This window comes from Schistocerca americana, chromosome 3 (assembly GCF_021461395.2).
Source record: "Schistocerca americana isolate TAMUIC-IGC-003095 chromosome 3, iqSchAmer2.1, whole genome shotgun sequence".
In the NCBI taxonomy this organism is placed as follows: domain Eukaryota; kingdom Metazoa; phylum Arthropoda; class Insecta; order Orthoptera; family Acrididae; genus Schistocerca; species Schistocerca americana.
In genome coordinates this window covers 289,277,328-289,289,396 of record NC_060121.1, presented here as the reverse complement: position 1 = coordinate 289,289,396, position 12,069 = coordinate 289,277,328, and positions in this window count along the sequence as shown.

The following is a 12,069-nucleotide window of genomic DNA, read 5'->3' as shown; positions in this document are numbered from 1 at the left end:
ACATGTGAATCACTAACACTGCAAACTGTTTGTATGCAAATATTATACCTTGATGCCCTGAATACATTCCTTGAGGGGTTGCATTTTTTCCGGGATTTTATGTTTTCTGCGTCAGGACTTGTGGGACATTCGGGGCTAGCAATCCCTGCTAGGTGTTTAGAGTAGGCTTACTTAAGCAACTTCCTTATTTCTTTTTTTCCATATTTTTCCAAATAAAGTTTTCATGAATTTTCGACCTTGTTACATAACTGCGTAAGTGGCCACCTGTGGATGTATTTAAATAGATATGGAATCAATTCAGGTGATAATACAACCTTATCCCCTAGTCTTCTTAGAAGATAAGGTCTTGCAATGTCACCCTTTCTTATCGCTCCTTAACTGGAAACATCTTCCGCTCCAAATGTTGTCATCCCTTTACATCCTTAACAAAAAGCTGAAAACCTGTCGAAGTAGAACAGACCCCTCCTCCAGATCCATGTTTATAAAATGAACTTGTCCTCTTTCTCAAAATAACCCTCATTTTCCTCGCCAAACATGTGGCTAAGACCATGACCTTCACTTCCACAGAAATGTAACATTCAACTGAAAATCTGAGCTCCTAATAGCCTATTGCTGATACGTTCTTTACGTTTTGGCATCATCACCACCCAACTATGAGCCTAGTTCTCAGTTGCAGGTTGGAACTGCGGTTTTCTGAGCAAATTACATATTGAACTGCCACTGAGCATGCTCCACTTCTCGTTTAGGAGGTGCCTGTAATCCTTACATCTGATGATTTTTCCCTTTTAGTTCGATTTCATGCAAGTCTAAGATTTTCTTTTTGAATTTTTTTAAATCGCTTGCTCGATCTTCCCCATTACCTAGTTTCGCTTGCAGTTCACAAGCGAGAAAGTAGTAACATATGATGTTTCTTCTCTTGTTGTCATTTCACCTAAAGTCTACATTTTATACAGTTTCGGAATTCCAGGATTTCACAAGATGTTATCGTCAACCAACTGCTTCACTGAAGAAACATTTTCAGCTGACCCACGACTTCTAATGGGCAACGAACTGTAACTTTACCCATGTTATTTGGTGCAAGTTGCTATTTATTTTCCTGTAATCTCTAACATTTATTTTTTTGGATAAGGCAGACCTTTTACTTTGGTGATTACAGTGTGCTTGTCAGGAGCGCTGATAGCGTTAATGTTGTTGTAACATTGAACATCCATTCTCATTCCGATGTAAATTTTATCAACTCCTGATGCTGCTACTGCGAAAAAACACATATAATGATCACACATAATAGCTAGTCACTCATCCACATTTTTCATGTCAAGAGCTCCAATAATGTTTTGCAGTGGCCCACAGAAGCGTGTTCTGCCTTTCGAATCTATCATTCTCAAAATGCATCTTTGGTATTAGTCATCTTGATGCAAAATTTCTATGCATTTTACATACATCACCGCAAATAACTCCTGTATCGAGAAATAAAATTTTTCCCCATCTAAAATATAGCACTTTCATATAATACTTGTATCATCTGAGCTAACAGTCTCCTTCTGTTTTATGTATACAGGGTGTTACAAACAGGTACGGCCAAACTTTCAAGAAACAGTCCTGACACACAAAGAAAGAAAATATGTCATGTGGACATGTGTCCGGAAACGCTTACTTTCCATGTTAGAGCTCATTTTATTACTTCTCTTCAAATCACATTAATCATGGAATGGAAACACACAGCAACAGAACGTACCAGCGTGACTTCAAACACTTTGTTACCGGAAATGTTCAAAATGTCCTCCGTTAGCGAGGGTACATGCATCCACCCTCCGTCGCATGGAATCCCTGACGCGCTGATGCAGCCCTGGAGAATGGCGTATTGTATCACAGCCGTCCACAATACGAGCACGAAGAGTCTCTACATTTGGTACCGGGGTTGCGTAGACAAGAGCTTTCAAATGCCCCCATAAATGAAAGTCAAGAGGGTTGAGGTTAGGAGAGCGTGGAGGCCATGGAATTGGTCCGCCTCTACCAATCCATCGGTCACCGAATCTGTTGTTGAGAAGCGTACGAACACTTCGACTGAAATGTGCAGGAGCTCCATCGTGCATGAAGCACATGTTGTGTCGTACTTGTAAATGCACATGTTCTAGCAGCACAGATAGAGTATCCCGTATGAAATCATGATAACGTGCTCCATTGAGCGTAGCTGGAAGAACATGGGGCCCAATCAAGACATCAGCAACAATGCCTGCCCAAACGTTCACAGAAAATCTGTGTTGACGACGTGATTGCACAATTGCGTGCGGATTCTCGTCAGACCACCCATATTGATTGTGAAAATTTACAATTTGATCACGTTGGAATGAAGCCTCATTTGTAAAGAGAATATTTGCACTGAAATCCTCATTGACACACTGTTGGATGAACCATTCGCAGAAGTGTACCCGTGGAGGCCAATCAGCTGCTGATAGTGCCTGCACACGCTGTACATGGTACGGAAACAGCTGGTTCTCCCGTAGCACTCTCCATACAGTGACGTGGTCAACGTTACCTTGTACAGCAGCAACTTCTCTGACGATGACATTAGGGTTACCGTCAACTGCACGAAGAATTGCCTCGTCCATTGCAGGTGTCCTCGTCGTTCTATGTCTTCTCCAGTCGCGAGTCATAGGCTGGAATGTTCCGTGCTCCCTAAGACGCCGATCAATTGCTTCGAACGTCTTGCTGTCGGGACACCTTCGTTCTGGAAATCTGTCTCGATACAAACGTACCACGCCACTGCTATTGCCCCGTGCTAATCCATACATCAAATGGGCATCTGCCAACTCCGCATTTGTAAACATTGCACTGACTGCAAAACCACGTTCGTGATGAACACTAACCTGTTGATGCTACGTACTGATGTGCTTGATGCTAGTACTGTAGAGCAATGAGTCGCATGTCAACACAAGCACCGAAGTCAACATTACCTTCCTTCAATTGGGCCAACTGGCGGTGAATCGAGGAAGTACAGTACATACTGGCGAAACTAAAATGAGCTCTAACATGGAAATTAAGCGTTTCCAGACACATGTCCACATAACATCTTTTCTTTATTTGTGTGTGAGGAATGTTTCCTGAAAGTTTGGCCGTACCTTTTTGTAACACCCTGTATAATTAAAACTGCTGGCAGACAAAAGATAATTTGTAACCTTTTCTCTTGTCTTAATAGTCTGGAAGGTGCCCTTATACATTAGTCAACTTTCATGTGTCCTTACTACAAGACTAGTAGACAAATTTCAGAATGATATCTTTAATAGGGAATGGTTTAAGTCTGTTCACCAGATTGTTTCCTATAGGTGTTACCCATCTCAATACAGAATTCTGATGCACGGTATTTCACTTTAATAAGGCCCTGGATTGTGAAAAACATGTTTCTCCAGATTTAATGTAACACTTATGTATAATTCCTATGTTCTCTATTTTGGAGGTTTTGTTAACAAATATCGTTTATACTGTATCTGTGAGACCCCTGCTTTGGTCGAGTATCTTTCAAATTGGGTTATGTGTAGTAGTCAGGCCCATTTTTTAAGTAGAGTATTGCTGAGTGGAAATTCCTTCTGACATTACCAAATGTTCCATCAGTGAAATGCAGTTTGCTTATTACAAATAAACGGTACTCTAGAAGGTCAATGAAATGGGATACATAGCAAAAAACTGTACATAATTTAATGGCAAATGACTAAAAAGTATAGGCAGACAAAGGATAGTTTACAAACATTCCTCAGATATGACTGTCTGGAAAGTGTGTTACACAAGCGAAATTTAGTATGCTCTTATGTTCTTATTACCTCAATAGACAAACAGAAGAACGATAGTGGTGCTACATACAGGGTGTTACAAAAAGATACGGCCAGACTTTCAGGAAACATTCCTCACACACAAATAAAGAAAAGATGTTATGTGGACATGTGTCCGGAAACGCTTAATTTTTTATTTTATTTATTTGTTTATTTATTGTTCCGTGGGACCAAATTAAGGAGAAGTCTCCATGGTCATGGAACGAGTCAATACATGAAATTATAACACGATATTAGAAACAGATAAAATGAAATATAAAAAAACATATTCAGGTGACAAGTCGTAAGTTTAAATGAAGAAAATCAACAATGCAACACTGGAATTTGCTTAATTTTTTAGCTCTTCCAGGAGCTCCTCGACAGAATAGAAGGAGTGAGCCATGAGGAAACTCTTCAGTTTAGACTTAAAAGAGTTTGGGCTACTGCTAAGATTTTTGAGTTCTTGTGGTAGCTTATTGAAAATGGATGCAGCAGAATACTGCACTCCTTTCTGCACAAGAGTCAAGGAAGTGCATTCTACATGCAGATTTGATTTCTGCCTAGCATTAACTGAGTGAAAGCTGCTAACTCTTGGGAATAGGCTAATATTGCTAACAACAAACGACATTAAAGAAAATATATACTGTGAGGGAAATGTCAGAATTCCCAGATTTTTGAATAAGGGTCGACAAGAGGTTCTCGAACTTACACCACATATAGCTCGAACAGCCCGTTTTTGAGCCGAAAATACCCTTTTTGAATCAGAAGAATTACCCCAAAAAATAATACCATACGTCATAAGCGTATGAAAATATGCGAAGTAGACTACTTTTCGTGTTGAAGTGTCACTTATTTCAGATACTGTTCTAATGGTAAATAAAGCAGCATTTAGCTTCTGAACAAGATCCTGGACATGGGCTTTCCACAACAGCTTACCATTTATCCGAACGCCTAGGAACTTGAACTGTTCTGTCTCGCTTATAATATGCCTATTCTGTCTGATCAAAATATCGGTTCTTGTTGAATTGTGAGTTAGAAACTGTGAAAACTGAGTCTTACTGTGATTTAGCGTCAAATTATTTTCCACAAGCCACGAACTTATTTCTTGAACTACATTATTTGTTACTGTTTCAATATTACACACAAGATCCTTCACTATTAAGCTGGTGTCATCAGCAAACAGAAATATTTTTGAATCACCTGTAATAGTTGAAGGCATATCATTTATATAAATAAGAAACAGCAGTGGCCCCAGCACCGACCCTTGGGGAATGCCCCACTTAACAGTGCCCCATTGGGACCGAACATCACTACCACTCTCAATATTGCGGAGAATTACCCTCTGCTTTCTGTTCTTAAAGTAAGAGGCGAACCAATTGTAAGCTACTCCCCTTACTCCATAATGGTCCAACTTCTGCAGTAATATTTTGTGGTCAAGACAGTCAAAAGCCTTCGTTAAATCAAAGAAAACACTTGTATATACAACCTTCTCGATAACTTTAGCAAACACCGATGGCATAGAAATAGGTCTAAAATTGTCAACATTATCAGTGTCTCCCTTTTTATAAAATGGCCTCACTACCGAGTACTTTAATCGGTCAGGAAACCGACCACTCCTAATGGAAAAGTTACAGGTATGGCTGAGAACTGGGCTAACATACATAGAACAATACTTCAGTATTCTGCTAGATACCCCGTCATATCCATCAGAGTTCTTGGTCTTTAGTGATTTAATTATTAACTCAATCTCCCTCTTGTCAGTATCATGGAGGAACATTTCAGGTAACAGTCTCGGAACACTTTTTTCTGAGAGCGCTATATGATTCCCTGTTGGGACTAGGTTTCTATTTAGTTCACCTGCTATATTCAGAAAGTGACTATTAAATACTGTACATATACGCGACTTATCAGTAACACGAACATTCCCACTACGCACTGATTCTATATCCTCGACCTGACTCTGCAGACCAGCAACTTCCTTTACGACTGACCATATGGTTTTAATTTTATCCTGAGACTTAGCCATTCTATCTGCATACCACATACTTTTGGCCTTCCTAATAACATTTTTAAGCACCTTACAATACTGTTTGTAATGGGCTGCTGCATTTAGATTTTGACTGTTTCTAACGTTTTGATATAATTGCCACTTTGTTCTACAAGATACGCTTATCCCTCTAGTCAGCCACCCAGGCTGCCTGTTTGTGCTAGTACCCTGTTTTAAACGTTCTAATGGAAAGCAACTTTCAAAGAGAGAAAAGTCTTGAGAAAAGCATTATATTTATCATCTACTGTATCACCGCTATAAACATCTTGCCCCTCTTGTTCCTTTATAAGGTTTACAAAGGTCTCTACAGCAACTGGATCAGCTTTCCTGAACAGCTGATGACTATATTTAACACGTGTTGCAGCACAAAAATCTTTTAAAGTTAAAATTTGTGCATCATGATCTGAAAGGCCATTCACGTTTTTGCTAACAGAATGCCCTTGTTAGAGCTCATTTTAGTTTCGTCAGTGTGTACTGTACTTCCTCGACTCACCGCCATGATTTCATACGGGATATTCTACCTGTGCTGCTAGAACATGTGCCTTTACAAATACGACACAACATGTGCTTCATGCACGATGGAGCTCCTGCACATTTCAGTCGAAGTGTTCGTACGCTTCTCAACAACAGATTCGGTGACCGATGGATTGGTAGAGGCGGACTAATTCCATGGCCTCCACGCTCTCCTGACCCCAAACCTCTTGACTTTCATTTATGGGGGCTTTTGAAACCTCTTGTCTACGCAACCCCGGTACCAAATGTAGAGACTCTTCGTGCTCGTATTGTGGACGGCTGTGATACAATACGCCATTCTCCAGGCCTGCATCAGCGCATCAGGGATTCCATGCGACGGAGGGAGGACGCATGTATCCTCGCTAACGGAGGACATTTTGAACATTTCCTGTAACAAAGTGTTTGAAGTCACGCTGGTACGTTCTGTTGCTGTGTGTTTCCATTCCATGATTAATGTGATTTGAAGAGAAGTAATAAAATGAGCTCTAACATGGAAAGTAAGCGTTTCCGGACACATGTCCACATGACACATTTTCTTTCTTTGTGTGTGAGGACTGTTTCCTGAAAGATTGGCCGTACCTTTTTGCAACACCCTGTATATGTATTATGTTGGAAATCTTTCTTAGGGAATGGTTTAAGGTGGCTGTTTTTCCAAAACTGTGCAATAACATCACTTGTACAAACAGTCTTGATTCCCTCAGAGAGAGAGAGAGAGAGAGAGAGAGAGAGAGACAGGGAGGTAGAGAGGGGGGAGGGAGGGAGAGAGAGAGAGAGAGAGAGAGAGAGAGTTGCACAGAATATTGAAAAACTGCAGAGAATGCATACTTCAACATAAATGAAGATAAAATGAGTGGAATAAAAGTCTTACACCAGGATGAATACTGAAGTTAAAGGTTTTCATTGGTATGTATTTGCCCATATGACCAATTTAATAAGAGTGATTCGACCTAACTGATTAATGACACTGTGTAACGCCCAATGGCTGTTATACACCAAACAAAATACTATTTTCAGGAATTTAATGTTGATGGGAAGATGGCTTGTCAATGACCAGAAACTATTTATCAATAAAGATAGTTTTGTGATCTTGATTTAGGATTTTTAAGCCACACAGTTGAACATAACAGTTCAGTAATCTCCCTATTTGAGAATGGCAAATAACAACAAAATAAAAACAGATACTAGCCAAGCCTACAGTTTGCATTGTTGTATTGGACCATGGATGGCAGCTATGCAATGTCGTCAATACAACAAAAGAGTGTCATGTTCAGAACAGTGTTCTGTGTAGTTGGGAGTGTATTATGTCAGAGCTCAGTGAATTAGAACATGTGCGAATAGTTTACGATCGTTTGGTGGGTGCTTACATAACCAAAGGTGCTGAAGTGTTTGGAATTTCAAGAGCCATTCTATCTAATATTTATGCCACATAACGGAAAGAAGAGAAACATCACTCAAGAAGTCGCAAAGTGGACGAAAGTGTGTGATCAATTACCATAACATTTAGTCATTGAAGAGGGTTGTGATGATAAATGAGAGAACGACACCTGAAAAAGTCGCTGGAGAGCTGAATGTCACACCAAAGAACCCTGTTAGTACTGAAACAACATGAAGGAAGCTCCTTAAGCGGGGAATTGTCGGACGAGGGGGAATTCCAGAACCACTCATCAGTTATGCTAATGCCTATAACAGGAAAACATGGTGCCGAAACCATAAAACCTGGAGTTTGAAGCTTAAGAAGAAAGTCATTTGGTCAGGTGATACTTGTTTCACTCTGTTTCCATCCCAAGAATGAAGCAGAACAGGTCGTCAGTGATAATTGTCAATAATAATTTGGACAGCCATATCATAGTATGGGCCGCGCAGTTACTCAATAAGGCTGCATTACTGCCAATGACTACACAAACATTTTGGCTGATCAGGTCCATCCCACGGTACACCGTCTGTTTCCCAGTTATGATGTAGTTTGTATGTTCTGGCCCGGTTTCCAATAAACGAATTCCTAAAATTTTAAGTAAATATTATGGGAAATGATCGAAGTTATGATAAAAAATCACAACAAAAGTGGTCAACGGAGACCACCAAATAAACACAAATTTTTTCGTTAATTTTCATCACATTTTCATCCTTTTCCGAATATTTTCATCATTCTTTTCTAATATTTCCTCTATTTTTAAAGTTTTTCATCACATTTTTTGAAGCTATTTTTTAATGACCAATCGTTTCCCTCTTATTTCGTTGACTTCTCTCTCCCTGTCCCTCTCCCTCTCCCTCTCTCTCCCTACACTTTGCATGTTTGTTCACTTTATTCTCAAAATGTCGACGCATATACAGGGTGTTACAAAAAGGTACGGCCAAACATTTAGGAAACATTCCTCACACACAAAGAAGGAAAATATGTCATGTGGACATGTGTCCGGAAACGCTTACTTTCCATGTTAGAGCTCATTTTATTACTTCTCTTCAAATCACATTAATCATGGAATGGAAACACACAGCAACAGAACGTACCAGCGTGACTTCAAACACTTTGTCACAGGAAATGTTCAAAATGTCCTCCGTTAGCGAGGATATATGCATCCACCATGCGCTGATGCAGCTCTGGAGAATGGCGTATTGTATCACAGCCGTCCACAATATGAGCGCGAAGAGTCTCTACATTTGGTACCGGGGTTACGTAGACAAGAGCTTTCAAATGCCCCCATAAATGAAAGTCAAGGGGGTTGAGGTCAGGAGAGCGTGGAGGCCTTGAAATTGGTCCGCCTCTACCAATCCATCGGTCACCGAATCTGTTGTTGAGAAGCGTACGAACACTTCGACTGAAATGTGCAGGAGCTCCATCGTGCATGAAGCACATGTTGTGTCGTACTTGTAAAGGCACATGTTCTAGCAGCACAGGTAGAATATCCCGCATGAAATCATGATAACGTGCTCCATTCAGTGTAGGTGGAAGAACAAACTAAAATGAGATCTAACATGGAAATTAAGCGTTTCCGGACACATCTCCACATAACATCTTTTCTTTATTTGTGTGTGAGGAATGTTTCCTGAAAGTTTGGCCGAACCTTTTTGTAACACCCTGTATATGTGAGTATATATGCAAAGTCTAAAGCCAGTTTGAAGATGACAGCATGATTCTGTCGAAACTAGTAATTGAATTAAGGTCTTAAAATAAAGCAGTCTTGGCTTGACATTTTAATATTACGCCAAACGTATGTATTTGTACACAGTTATATTAAAAAAATGTAACTTGACACCAGTTTTACACATTATTTTAATACTTCAATGTAATTGGCTGGGAAGGTGGTGGGAAGAGAGTCTTTTATTTTCCACTAACACCGAGCGAGGTGGCACAGTGGTTAGCACACTGGACTTGCATTCGGGAGGACAACGGTGCAATCCCGCGTCCGACCATCCTGATTTAGGTTTTCCGTGATTTCCCTAAATCTCTGCCTCTGAAAGGGCACGGCCGACTTCCTTCCCCATCCTTCCCTAATCAGATGAGACCGAAGAACTCGTAGTTTGGTCTCTTCCCCCAAACAACCCTACCCCTCTCCCACTAACACAAATGGAGTATTTCTGTCATTCTCAGTTTGTTGACCAGTTATTTCATTTTTAGAATTTCTGTGAGATTGGTTACTCGTAGGGGAAGGAGAGGGGCAGGGAGTTTTTAAGGGGGGACGTTGATGAAAAACACACACTATTTCAAAAATGCACCAAATCCACAGTTTTGGAGATATGGCAAAGAAATTTTGTACCACGCTTTACATGAAAGTAGCACATTTACATATAAAATCCTTTGATTATACAGGGTGAGTCAACTAACGTTACCGCTGGATATATTTCGTAAACCACATCATATACTGACGAACCGATTCCGTAGACCGAACGTGAGGAGAGGGACTAGTGTAATTTTTTAATACATACCATACAAAAATGCACGGAAGTATGTTTTTTAACACAAACCTACGTTTTTTAAATGGAACCACGTTAGTTTTGTTAGCACATCTGAACATATAAACAAATACGTAATCAGTGCCGTTTGTTGCATTGTAAAATGTTAATTACATCCGGAGATATTGTAACCTAAAGTTGACGCTTGAGTACCACTCCTCCGCTGTTCGACCGTGTGGATCGGAGAGCACCGAATTACGTAGGGATCCAAAGGGAACGGTGATGGACCTTAGGTACAGAAGAGACTGGAACAGCACATTACGTCGACATGCTAACACCTTTTTATTGGTCTTTTTCACTGACGCACATGTACATTACCATGAGGGGTGAGGTACACGTCACACGTGGTTTCCGTTTTCAATTACGGAGTGGAATAGAGTGTGTCCCGACATGTCAGGCCAATAGATGTTCAATGTGGTGGCCATCATTTGCTGCACACAATTGCAATCTCTGGCGTAATGAATGTCGTACACGCCGCAGTACATCTGGTGTAATGTCGCCGCAGGCTGCCACAATACGTTGTTTCATATCCTCTGGGGTTATAGGCACATCACGGTACACATTCTCCTTTAACGTACCCCACAGAAAGAATTCCAGAGGTGTAAGATCAGGAGAACGGGCTGGCCAATTTATGCGTCCTCCACGTCCTATGAAACGCCCGTCGAACATCCTCTCAAGGGTCAGCCTAGTGTTAATTGCGGAATGTGCAGGTGCACCATCATGCTGATACCACATACGTCGACGCGTTTCCAGTGGCACATTTTGGAGCAACGTTGGCAGATCATTCTGTAGAAACGCGATATATGTTGCAGTGCTCTCCGATACACACGATCGAACAGCGGAGGAGTGGTACTCAAGCGTCAACTTTAGGTTACAATGTCTCCGGACGTAATTAACATTTTACAATGCAACAAACGGCACTGATTACGTATTTGTTTATATGTTCAGATGTGCTAACAAAACTAACGTGGTTCCATTTTAAAAAACGTAGGTTTGTGTTAAAAAACATACTTCCGTGCATTGTTGTACTATAGTTTGTATTAAACAATTACACTAGCCCCTCTCCTCACGTTCGGTCTGTGGAATCGGTTCGTCAATATTTGATGTGGTTTACGAAATATATCCAGCGGTAACGTTAGGTGACTCACCCTGTATATATTCAACTTTTTTTAATGAAATTTGTTTATTTTCTAAAAATAATGTATGTTCCTTTTTCTCAGAAAGTTTTCAAGAGATTTCTACAAAACTTTCTCTGTTTCTTCTATTCATATATTGTAAGCTTCTCTCATCATGTTTTTGGAATAGGTCAAACAGGAGACTTTTCATAATTTTTAAATTATTTTTCCACAAGTACAATTTTAAATTCCTGCAAAATTCCAAACTCTTTGCCCCATGTCTCAGCTTCCAATCAGAATTTCAAAGTTTGCCCTCGAGACAACGTTTATTAGGTTTACAGAAATATGTGTTCAAAATTTCATAGTTCTAGCATTCATAGAATCTGAGGAAAGGGTACATAAACTTTAAAAAACAAACTTTTCAGGAAACGAAATTTAAAGTACAACCTAACATTTTTTCTTATCTCACTTCTTCAGATATTTGTAGTCTGAATCGTCTTTCCCTTCGAGGCTTCTCTTCTGGTTTCTTGTTGTCTGTCTTCTTTCCTTTACCAGGTCTTCAACTGACTTTTCAGCTGCAGAGACGCGCTGTAAATCTATTTTTCTCATGATGTCTTGAGTAAAATTTCCTTCTAATACC